The sequence below is a fragment of the Pangasianodon hypophthalmus genome, chromosome 5 (assembly GCF_027358585.1).
Source record: "Pangasianodon hypophthalmus isolate fPanHyp1 chromosome 5, fPanHyp1.pri, whole genome shotgun sequence".
In the NCBI taxonomy this organism is placed as follows: Eukaryota; Metazoa; Chordata; class Actinopteri; order Siluriformes; family Pangasiidae; genus Pangasianodon; species Pangasianodon hypophthalmus.
Genome location: NC_069714.1, coordinates 19,433,716 through 19,445,922, shown reverse-complemented (window position 1 = coordinate 19,445,922; position 12,207 = coordinate 19,433,716).

Below are 12,207 nucleotides of genomic sequence, written 5' to 3'. Positions count from 1 at the left end.
GTTTACATGAAGAATTTTACATGCGACCATTTAGCAACAGGGATATATTATGATCAAGGGTCTCTTGTATCCAGAATATTTAACAATATATTTGTAGGCATAAATGAAGTCAATATCACTTGTGCATTGTTTTTATAGAGTAAAGTCACTGTTTAAAGAATTTCAGATCAATTTGAATTGTGTGGTAGATAAATTCTGTCTGTGCAGTGATGTTAAATAAAACAATTACCATTACAGCAATATTAAAGCATGCTATGTTATTTTTTTTGATGTTCTTTTTTTCTGTGAACACATACAGCACCCTGAGCCTGGTCTGGATTTTCATTAGCATTTTCCTTTCCCTGAGCCAGATGTTACATACAACAACATTTAGTCATTGCCTGCTCTATCCTCTGATTTCCAGTAGTGTCATCATCATTCAGAGTGGTCAAAAAGAACAAAAGGCATTAGTACATGAAATGAGTTCAATTTGTTCAGCATAATCTGTCTACTCTAACTACAATTAGTCTGGAACTTTGAGTCCTCTATGTTGGATTCTGTGTTGGATTTCTCATTGATATGACATTGAACATCACTGGAAAATGGTCAGTGTGAAAAGAAACACTTCTTTTACTTTTTAGGGGCTAATAGCCAAACCTGACTGTTATCCCTTATGTTTCAGAACTCTGATTTTTTTTTCTCCTATTAAACTGCCATACGCTACACAAGCAATGTCCACCTGTGATGTCAGAGAGGAATTAATGCTGACTTCTCACAATAATAATGAAAATACAGCACCAAATTAGCACAAATAAATTGCTGAGCACATCACAAATATTTCAAAATAAACATCTTTAATTTGGTTCAGGGTGACATTTCCCTTTTTGCTGACTATCATTTTTATACTGTTCAACAAAGGCATTCACAGTTGCAGGCATGTTTTTGAAACTGTCGACAGCATAATCCCCAGGAATTGTTTTCTTAATTGTAGGCTATTTATGGCAACCATATTGCAAAGCATTGATGTGGATCTGAATTGCTCTGAAACATGATAAGGATCTTATATCAAGTAGCAGAGAGGGAAGAAAATGGCTAATGTCCCAACTAAAACATCTTTTATCACCAGCTTCAGGCCTGTTAGCGACTGCTTAGTTTGTTGCCAATCTCTTTAAATATTCAGTGAACTATACGGCCCGTGGAGTGCAGCTGGGCTTTGCGACCATTTTGTTCTTTCTGCTGCCATGCACTGTCAGACGTCTACAAGTGAAGAATATCAGCCACTGTCCCCTGCAAGCCCCTGGGCATTAAAAATTCAGGTTAACTCCACTTTTTAAGCCATTTCTGATGAAAAGTGCAGAGAAATGAAACTGACTTATGCCAAATGAATATCACTGGATTGCTGTGATTTTTCTTCTGATGTTTGTAGGGTTGAAATTATTTATAAAACATCAATTTTAGCTTACGGCATGAAGCACATTTCCCTTCAGAGCCCATGGAGAATTTCAACATATTTGGTCTGAAGTAAAATGAGATAGAAACCTGAGCTTCTGGATTGTTCAGTTTAAGCGTGATCACTCGCTACATGCAGAAAGAGCAGCTTTGACTGAAGTGATGCTTTTGAAGATTTGTATTTGTAAAATATGACTTGACTTAAAGTCAATAATTATTGCAAAATAGCAGTTACAAACAACTATGCACAAATGTGCCTCATACATATATACATAATATATATAAATGTATATTATGCATATACATAAATGTACTTACACTTATCTGGATATATTCATATATGATATGCAGATATGCGGTTTACTAAATCTTATTCATGGTTGTAAAAGCGCCAAAAGGAGCAGAGAGCAAAAATAAGAGAGAGTAAACAATATCAGGCTGGTGAGACATCTTGATTTAACTAGCTGAGCGTAGCAGCAGGCCAGAATGCCTGACTCAGTTAAAATGCAACAGCAGGTGAAAGGCCCTCAGCTCGGCTTCTAAACTAAGAACGTCTCATCCTATTAAATATTATGATGTTTAGAGGCTCACTGTTACTTTTTACACAGTATAAATTTAGCTTGCAGAATAATGACCGGGTATGAAAGATTAGAATTACACCTTCCCACAGCAATCATATGTTTTAACCCTGTGGGATTAGTCTTGGATGATCATGCTCAAATAGACTTATTTTTTAAAGGCTTTTGGAGCACTTGTCTGCATTACATATTCTCTCGAATATAGAAATAAAATACTGTGTCCTTGTGCTCAGCTTATAAAAGCAAGCCCTGAGCCAATTTCTGTGAACTGGGTAGTGTGCCTATCTCCTCCTCCCCATGGCAAAGTGAAATGGAATTGCCTCTCACATTCAAAGACAGCTCAGTGAAGGTGATAATAGAGCTACTCCCTGCTGTCTACAGTCAGGAAATAGGAAAGTGGCATATGGGGCCAGGAACCAAACAGAACAGGAACTGCAGCCTGGCAAGAGTGGAAAGCAAAGGAAAGGTTAATGATCATTCTTGAATTCTAGCGGGAGAAAGTCGACTTGAAGTTGAAGAGAGTGGGGGTAAGGACATAAAAAAGACATGTTTGAATGACTTACCTTCCTGCACACCTCACATAAACACTTTTGGAAATAACATGTGTACTCCTGCAAGTCACATCAATTTCATATGAGGACACAGAAAATTGTAAAGCCTGGACTTGGTGTCTAATCATATTGTTCTGTTGCAACTGTTCTATACATGTTACAGCACATTTCCTTATTAGCCCTGCAGGTCAGTTATGAATTTAATAGCATAATAAAATGTCAAAGTTCTTACCTTGTATGATCTAAATCAGTAATATATTTACAGATTTCCATAAACAATGCTGTTCCAACTATACAGAAGAAAACACCTTCCCAGGCAATGCCACCCGGCCCTGCTTCCAGTCTGCAAGCCAATACACACCATCCTGGAGCAATGCCACAATGGAAATGAGAGACCAAGCTCAGAAACGTTGCTCCAAACTGGGCTGACAGACTAGCAGGAGTCAGGCGTGGGAGAAAAAAAGAAAGAAAAAACAATAGACATGGTTGACAAAATTGGCTCTTTCACCAAGCAAGAGTGCAAGCATAAAAATGAGAGCTGTGCATGTGGCCTGGATGAAGTGCTAACGTTAAGCAAAGGGCATTAGCAGACGGAGAAACTTGCTTTCAATTTTTCACCCAGCTACCACACCTTGGCCAAGGCAGTTTGTACCCACTCAGCACTCATGTCTGGCTACCAGGCCTTTAAGTATCAATTAAACTAGCAGTGGGATTAGCCACTTCATCATGAAGCAATTTGCACTGTGTCGCTCCTCCGCTGTGCCTTTGTTCACATTCATTTGGAGTTTTTTTTATCCATGGTCAATGATAAAGGTATTTGAAGAAGCAGATGACAACTGTTGAAGGGCAAAGAGTTGGGCATTGCAGCCACAGGAAATTGAGAAGAGTTGTAGAATTTTGCGTGTGTGTGTGTGTGTGAGAGAGAGAGAGAGAGAGAGAGAGAGATAGGGTCCCTCTCACATATACTTACTAAGCAGACACATACAAAATTGTGCATGAGTATGCATGTGAATTTGGAGACTTACAGATGGGCCCTCCTGTAATATAGTCCTACATGTCTGAAGTCAACACACACACACACACACACACACTCACACAGACTTTTGTCATACTGTCCTTGTGAGGACCACTGATGTGCAGCTATACCTACACCTAAACCTAACCTAACCTAACCTAACCTAAAATGTCTCCGCAAGGTCAAAACTGTGAGGTATTCCTATACTTTTGAACACACACACACACACACACACACACACACACAAACACCAACATGCAGTAATTTCTTTTAATGATGCACCTATATACTCCTCCTCCCTCTATTTCTTTCTCTATCTCACACACACACACACACACACACACAAAAACACACAATGGGTAAAATCACAATAACTATTATAATCTTCTTGTTTTGTAAAGGAGAGTATTTTGTCATTCAGTGAAGTACTCTCTGACTATCCACTTTTTCAGTTTGCTTTTTCCCCCTTCCCTAAATTTTTTCAGCATAAGGCTTTGCTCTCCAGCTTGGGCCAGCTTGCTATAGCAGATGACGGGTCTGGGAGGCATATGTCACAAAGACAACATCCAGCTCCTGTCTGACAGTGGCATCATCTCACCCTAACAAGTTATCGCTGTAATGCTGAGGTGACATGACAGTGTCTGCACGGGCAGATGGATCAATAACACAGGTGCTGGGTTCCTCTGCCATTGCCATACTCTCCGCTATATGGACAATATCACTGAGCTTAGTATAGAACATCATAGAAAATCTGTTTCTCCATGTAAAACATCACAGCCATTTGGTGTCATGATCAGAATGTTGGTATATTAAAACCATGACTTGACTGAATTGCATAATGTCCTCAATATACAGTATGTATATTTTGTGATATAGATAAAGAATAAGCAACGCTCAACTGTTTTGAGGTAGAACATCTTTTTTTCCCCTTTCTATCATCTTCATGCTCACACAAGTAATCCAATATATTGTTGAAATATTCAGCAGTGATGTTTTATTTGTCCCTTTGGAGTGGTGCTGAGTATGATTTAGTAATGCAGATGGAAGAATCTGCCAGTGCACATTTCTGTCCTCTCTCCTGCCATCTCAACTCTCTTTGATTCTCCTTCTATATCTCTCCCACTTTCTCTCTCTCTCTCTCTCATGATGGAAGAACTGACATGTCTGAGATGATACAAAAATAATCTGCACTTGATAGTCATCCACTGTGTGCCATGATTCTATAGGGAAATCTTCTATATGTAACAGAGGACCACAATGCCAATTCTATAGCAAACACAATAATAATAATAATAATAATAATAATAATAATAATAATAGCTGTTGTTGTTGTTGTGTTTAGTAGTAGTAGTAACTAAAATTATTAATTATAATTGTTATTAGAATAATAAAATTGTTATAAGAATAATAAATAATAATTTAATACATATAAAATTTCTTCTGATGCTGCTAATGACCTTCCTTCAGTTCTTCGATGCAACATATGACTTTTAATGACTAAAACTGATGCAACACTCAAGTTCCAAGCTGATGAAATATCCGTCATTCCTTGTGTATATATATATATCCTCCTTTTCTACTCCATGACGTAGCACACAAAACATAATGCACATCCATAATGACTTCTGGTGTCTTGCAAGCACAGGAGAAAAAGAAGCTGAACGAAAAACAACAGCAGCTCATGGTGCTCTGGAGGTGTGGGCTCCCTGACTAGCAGATTAGAGTTGTGGGAGCACTTTGCACGTTGTTGTCACAGGCTGGCCGAGGGAGAATTGCGCTTGCTTATCCCCAGACAGATGAGACTGTGAACAAAGCACACAACCAATTTGTGTTGCACTAAATTAAAAGCTCCAAAAAACATTAAATGAATTTGTTCCACATCATCAGCACATCTGACATGTAAACACTTTTTCCCCTTGTCTTTATCAAACACTTGATGGGATGAACTTATCGCATCATCACATCGGTAATTCTGGATGAATGATGGTCTAACCCTTGCTTTTGAACTCCTTTTGATCTGAATAGATTAGTTCCTAAAATAAGTCAGGATGTGTATATAAAAATATTGGTACGAGTATATCAAATACTGTGATGGACTGTCTTCCACACTCAGGGTGTATTCCCGACTCGCGCCCAGCGTTCCTTGGATAGGCTCAGGATCCACTACAACCCTGACCATGATGAAGTGATTACTGAAATTGAATGAACGAATGAAAATATCCCTGATATTTATCATACAGTATGTACCAATGATATGATTAGTCCACTGTAGTCTTCCATAAGTAGGACTGAAACCTTATTTGAAGACAAATAGAAACAAAAACTAAGGCTCAGCAGGAGTGTTGGGCATGGAAAAGGGATCCCTGGAGAGCTGAGGGGACCATCAGTAAGGACTAGCGTTATGTTCAAGGTGTCATTTTTACAGTACTATCGATAAGAATACAAAAAGTGTCTCACAAAATGTGTTAGAAATCTCTAACACGATAGCTGATAAACAAGAAAGATTGGATTCTTTTCTCTGACTTAGTCTAGTCAGAAGGGACAGCTGTTGGATCCCTGCTAAAACTGAATGGGGTTTGTATTGCGGATTAATTTTAAAAAAGACTCTTTTATGAAGAGCCTGGGCACTAATGAAGCTGTCTACCCACTAGCCGAGGTGTCAGTCATCCTCTCCTCCTGCCAGAGCAGACCCACTCTCTCGTTCCACCACGGCCAGATGGTTTCTTCACACTGCATAAATAAATGGACGCGGGGGTGTGGACCTCTATAGCACAGATCACATTCTTACGGCATATACAGGACAGAGAGGTAGAGAGGGAGAGAAAGAGGGGAAGAGAATAAGCGACAGAGATGGGGAGAGAGAGAGAGAGAGACAGAAAGAGAGAATGATTTTAATAATAATAATTCCATATAGTTGCATGAAAGGTCCACACCAAGGCCACTGGCGCTTTGACTGTGTTTAGAGTAGCTCTGCGGACAGAGTGTTAAATGAAGTCCTGTCTGCTTTTCACTGTACACAGATCACACCTCAAAGTGTTATCTTCTTAGAACTCTTCCACAGATTTGTTAACATCATTAGATAGATTGCCTCACCTTTGCCAGCAGTGTGAACCACTATCAGTTATGCCACCGACCTTTGATTATTATACTCCATTAGAATACCTGCTAATGAATTGTGAAACATGGTGTTATAGTGCAAATATAGGTTCAGTATCACTATTCGCTGCCTCTTCACAGTGGTGTGCACATGCTTTTATTTAATTACGAGCCGGTTTACCAGCTTTAGGCAAGCGGTTGAAGTGAGGATGTCCGAACAACACATAGACAAAAGGTGTTTCTAATGCTGCTGTCTGCCTCAGTCATTAGAACCTGGCAGTGGCGCAGCTCCTACCTGTAAATGGACTCAGAGGAAAACAGAAGAAATGCCCGGTGAGAATTTCACCAGGGGCTTGAAAATTCACACCCATCCAAGGTGTTGTTTAGGCGTCTGATAAACATGTGAGAAAATAATGGGCTGGGAGAGGAGTGGGTGCTTCAACCACAGAGACCAGAGTCAAGATGGAGATTTTAGAATAATTAACATTGTGATCAAGATGATATCAGTCCGCTACTCGTCATTCATTCAATGGGAGCAACAAAGAAAAGCAAGATGGAGAGAGACAACATCGAGCTGAGAGCATCTTGGACACCGGAGTTGTAGATCCAATTGAGGCTGTGAGCGGCCATATGGACTGGTGTGAAAATAGAATGCCAGAGTAGAGTAGAAGAAAAAGGAGAGAAAAAAATAATAATAAATACACAGCATTTTAGATATGATCATACTACTGGGAGCCAATTTTTTTTCTTCATCTAGGGTGAAAACAACTAAACGAGGGTTTTACATGACATGCTGCCATTCTTACTTTCGTTTTATTTCTCCTGCTTTGTCTTATCACTGTATCATAATATACCACCATGAATACTATCAAATAAACCATAATAGAACATGATGCAAGGCTGGGTCCTTATATAGCAGCTATATGAGAGGCCCAAACATTGGGAACAGGCAGAGAATGAAAAACAAAGTGCATGTGAGTCTCTCCTCCCATCTCGCCTGCTGCCTGATGTTCAGAGCCTGCCTGTTATCGGAGGTGTTAATTGGCAAATTCAGTACAAGTCAAGAGCATGTTCCCCGTCGTCCTCGCCCAGCTAGGCTAGGTCATTAAGCTGAGAATGGATTCTCTCATGCTGCCTTAACCCTTGCAGTGCACCATGGTGTTTTTTCCCCTTCATCTTCCTGCATCCCTCCTTCCAGCAGCTGCACTGAAATGTCTCTTATGGCCACAATGCCACTCAAGTGAGTTCAGAATTTTAAAATGATGCTACAACTGCTGTCATTGAGCATTTGGGAGTTAATGTTGTTAAGTATTATGTACAACAAAAATAGCGCTGTACTGTCAGTACTCTTAAGCAAGTTGACCAGAAGGTTCACTTCAACCACTGAATCTAACATGTTCAACTTTTCCAATGTCACTTTGGAAAGGTCAGTGAAATCATATTGTTTTTTTTTTTTAACTCCGGTTATAAATAAAGGTAACAAAAAGTCAAATCATTGAGCCTAGAAGTTTACTGCAGTAAATACACAGTCAGGATTGTTCAGTGAGAATGACACCAATAGGCTGCATGTAGCAATGTGCAGTTTTACAGTCTCCAGGCCTGGGCACTGCAGAAGCCTTGTTTCCTTTCTCTGGTTCCCCAGTAAAGGCAGCATCCTCTGGGGTTCTGGGTGCGATCTCACCAATGCCTCTGTCATCACTTGCTGTGACTGCCAAATCTGTGCTCCAGAAACGAGGGCTCGCAAACCAGCACCGAAACAAACACACAATGCAGGCAGGGCTGCTTAGAGACCTACTGAAGGCAGCCTTAACAACAGCACATTTCCGCTGAACACACAAGGAAGAATCACAATGCAGCTGAACCAAGAGGGAACAAAGCCTTTTGGATAACTTTCAAAATCTGTGGTGGCTCCTCTCTCGCTCGCTTGTGCCCTTACATTTTGTTTGCGTCCTGAATGTTAGCAGGCCAGACACCCAAATATGTTTCTGTAAGAAGCTGTTGATCGCTGACATGACTCTGATGTGGAGATATGGAGAGATTGATATCCAGTTGTCAAGAACTGAAGCTTTTTATCTGCTGTTTTTATGGTCGCAGATGCATGAACCAATATTACATGTAGGAATATAAATAATAAACTACATGTCGAAATACTACATCAAGTTTCTACTATCTTTATAATTATTAGATCAATATGTTAGATGGGTAATTTGCTTACACTGGAATGAACTTAATGATTTATTTCACTAATAACAGAGCTTATAACATTCCCATACAATAATTATAAAATCTTGGTACAGGAACATTGAGACATACCACAAGGAAGCCTCATTACAAGCACTTTAAAAAATAATACATGAAATATCCTTCGTCCCATTAAACTTTGTCAGTGGTAATGATGAGGCTGCCTCTAACTTCCTGCTAATTAACACTTCATGCTAATTCTACAACCGTTTTCTTTTTTCACCCAAACTGCTAGTTGGCAATACACTGGGCGCGCTGCAGTCAATGTGCTGCACTCAGCTTGTTGTTCTCTGGCTACTTTGAGGAAGATCATAGACTGAGAGTTATCATGCCAATATCATCAGGGAAAAATCTTCAAAGGTCTTCTTGCTGAATGAACTAGTCCATGGCCTTAAGTCCAGAACTGGAAATAATTATGCACTGAGTTACTGATCTTGTAATTATGTGTCTGTCAAAAAGGGGAGAAATCTTAAAATCTTTTTTTTTTTTTTTTAAATCTGAAAAAACATTTACAAAAAAGATCTACACAGACATCATACATTATTAATCAAACCATAAGTGATTCAGATGTTATTACTAGGAAAGAATGAGTGCATTTGTTCTACTTTATGTGATCCTCCATGTCATATAGAGAGTAACTATAAATACTTCTAGATATCTGGGCTAGATATAGAGCAGTATGCGTGTTATTGCATAGAGATTTCTGCAGCATTAGTGTTACTTTAATGATGATTACAGTGTGTAGTTTACTTAATAGGTAGTTTACTACCAGGGAATAATATGAGAGTATGAAAATAATAATTAACAGAGGAGCGTGCAGAGGATATTGAATACTAGTGTAAGTAAAATTACAAATATTATCCCTGTCCTCTGTTTTAAATAAGTGTGTCAGGTAGAACAGCAAATTATAGTATATATATATATATATATATATATATATACTATTTAGCCTAATATATATATATATATATATATATATATATGGTATATTATATATTATATATATATTTTTTTCATTTTAATGTTCTATCTCTGGGCAAATTACACATTGTAGTTTTACAGTTTCCAGTAGACTAATCTGATTTAGAGATGGTGTACTGAATAATCTCTTAGGCTAAATAGGTTTTTTTTTTTTTATTCTCAGGCGTAAGAATATTATAAATTGCATTCAGCGTGCGCGTGGATAAAAAATGTTTTACAGGTAAATGCGCCAAGAAATCGAGCTCATTCACGAAATGCGCCTGGTGGAGGGAAAAAAAAACCCTAACTAATTACGCGTATAATTTGATTACCTCAACATATGCTCCAATCTGCATGAGAATTAAAACTTCCTCCAACTGTTATATGAAAAATAAATTTCTAAAACTTTTCATATTACTATACTCATATGGACTTACTAGGATTTATTTTTATTTTGTCTAAAAAAAAAAGTCAGCACAACTGGCAAAAAATAATAATAATAAATAATAATAATAAATAATAATTTAAAAAAAATAAAAATGATTTAAAAAGCACCTGAACAGGATGAATTCTGCTCTCTTTTCCAGCAGACCTGAGCAGACATACGGTGGCATTAATTGCAGGAAAATGAGGTACAAATGAAACCGCAACAGATGTTTCAAATCAGGGTAATTTTATGACACTGCACACGGCTTGATTTTTGCATTTAGTCTAGATGACTGTAAACAGCATCTTGGATTTTAATTTAACTTGAAATCTATACTATCTCCTGCACTCTGACCTGCAGCAGCCCACGTTGGCGCTTTTGGATCTGGATTTCTATACGCAACTCTGAGTCTAGTCTGTCAAAAAAAAAAAAAAAAAAAAAAAAAAAAAAACGCAATGCAACTTCACATGAAAGTGAAGCTGTTGTTCACTTTCCACGTCTGAGATCAGTCTGCAGAATGTGAGTGAGTGTTTAAATTTAGCAGGCTATAGGACGCAGCTCTGACAGCCTATACGAGCAATAAAGAACTCAATGCGCTGCCTGAAGGAACCTTTTTTGGCTCATTGACTGCGTCGGAGGAACTCGTGCCAGCATAAATATGCCATCTTCTTTTCGCTCTCTTTCTTTCCCCCTCGCGTTGGAGGTGACTCCGCTCCCCTGAAGCTGGAGACTTTACTATTTTTCCGTGAACCGAGCTGTGTGGCTGATTAACATGCGCTAATAATGGCGGCCCGGCTCCTGCTCCATTGTTCTAACACCTCCCCTCTCCTCCGCACCAATCTGTCACCGCTCCGCCGCGCCGCGCTGCTCTCCACAAATGAGATGGATAATTACTTGCCCCTCACGAACGCCTCACTCTTCTCACCCCTGATTGCTTTCACCTTTTTTTGCTCCTGGCAATTTTGACACCTCGTAATCAGCCTGCTGCTTCTCCCCTTTCGATCCGGATCCATCCCCGTCCTCACTCTCGGCCCTTTTCATAGGCTACTCATAATACTACACTTCTCATCCCCAAACACTATGGCTGGAGCGCATCATGTCTTAGCCTGGATCCTGACGCTGTTCTGGCGCAGGACGAAAAGGCTTCAACCTATCAAATCCATAATGGTCTTTTTTTTTTTTTTTTTTTTTTTCAAACTTCTTGCGTTTACATTAGTGCGATTTCATCAGGGGAAAAAAAAATGAGTGGACATACAAGGAGAAAGAAAAAAACACATGGGCCCCGTAACTGTCAGTACAGCTTCCTTCTTCCAAATAACAAGCATTGACAACATAATTATGTACAAGCATCTGTGCACGGCTCCAGTGAGGGAGAGCGGCGCGCAGGCTGCAGAGCCCTCCACACACACACACACACACACACACACACACAGAGAGAGAGCGCGCACACGCATGCACGCACGCACACGCACACACACACACTCCGAGTCTTCACACATCCACACACACACAGGCACAGAGAGAGAGAGAGAGAGAGAGAGAGAGAGTCATTAGGGAGAACGGAGATAGCGTGTTTGCTGTATTTCCAGAATAAATTCTCTCTTCATTCTCTGTGATCTGCTGTGAGCGAGGAGAATTAAAAGCGGCCTGCTGATCCAGTGCGAATCGGCCATTATGCTGAACACATTGTAATATCGCAAAATGTAATGTTCAGCTTTGTAAATATCAGTCATCTGACAGCGCTCGGCTGTTCGCTGTTTCACAATAATGTGTGTTCTTGAGAAGGGGGAGTGTTAGGATGGAGAGGACAAATGTTAAACATTAAAGCTGTGGCTCTCTATTCTGTTCTAGGCCTGAGGATATGTTTAAGGTTTACACCTGTTTTTGGGTTGCATTGCCACCCACATCATT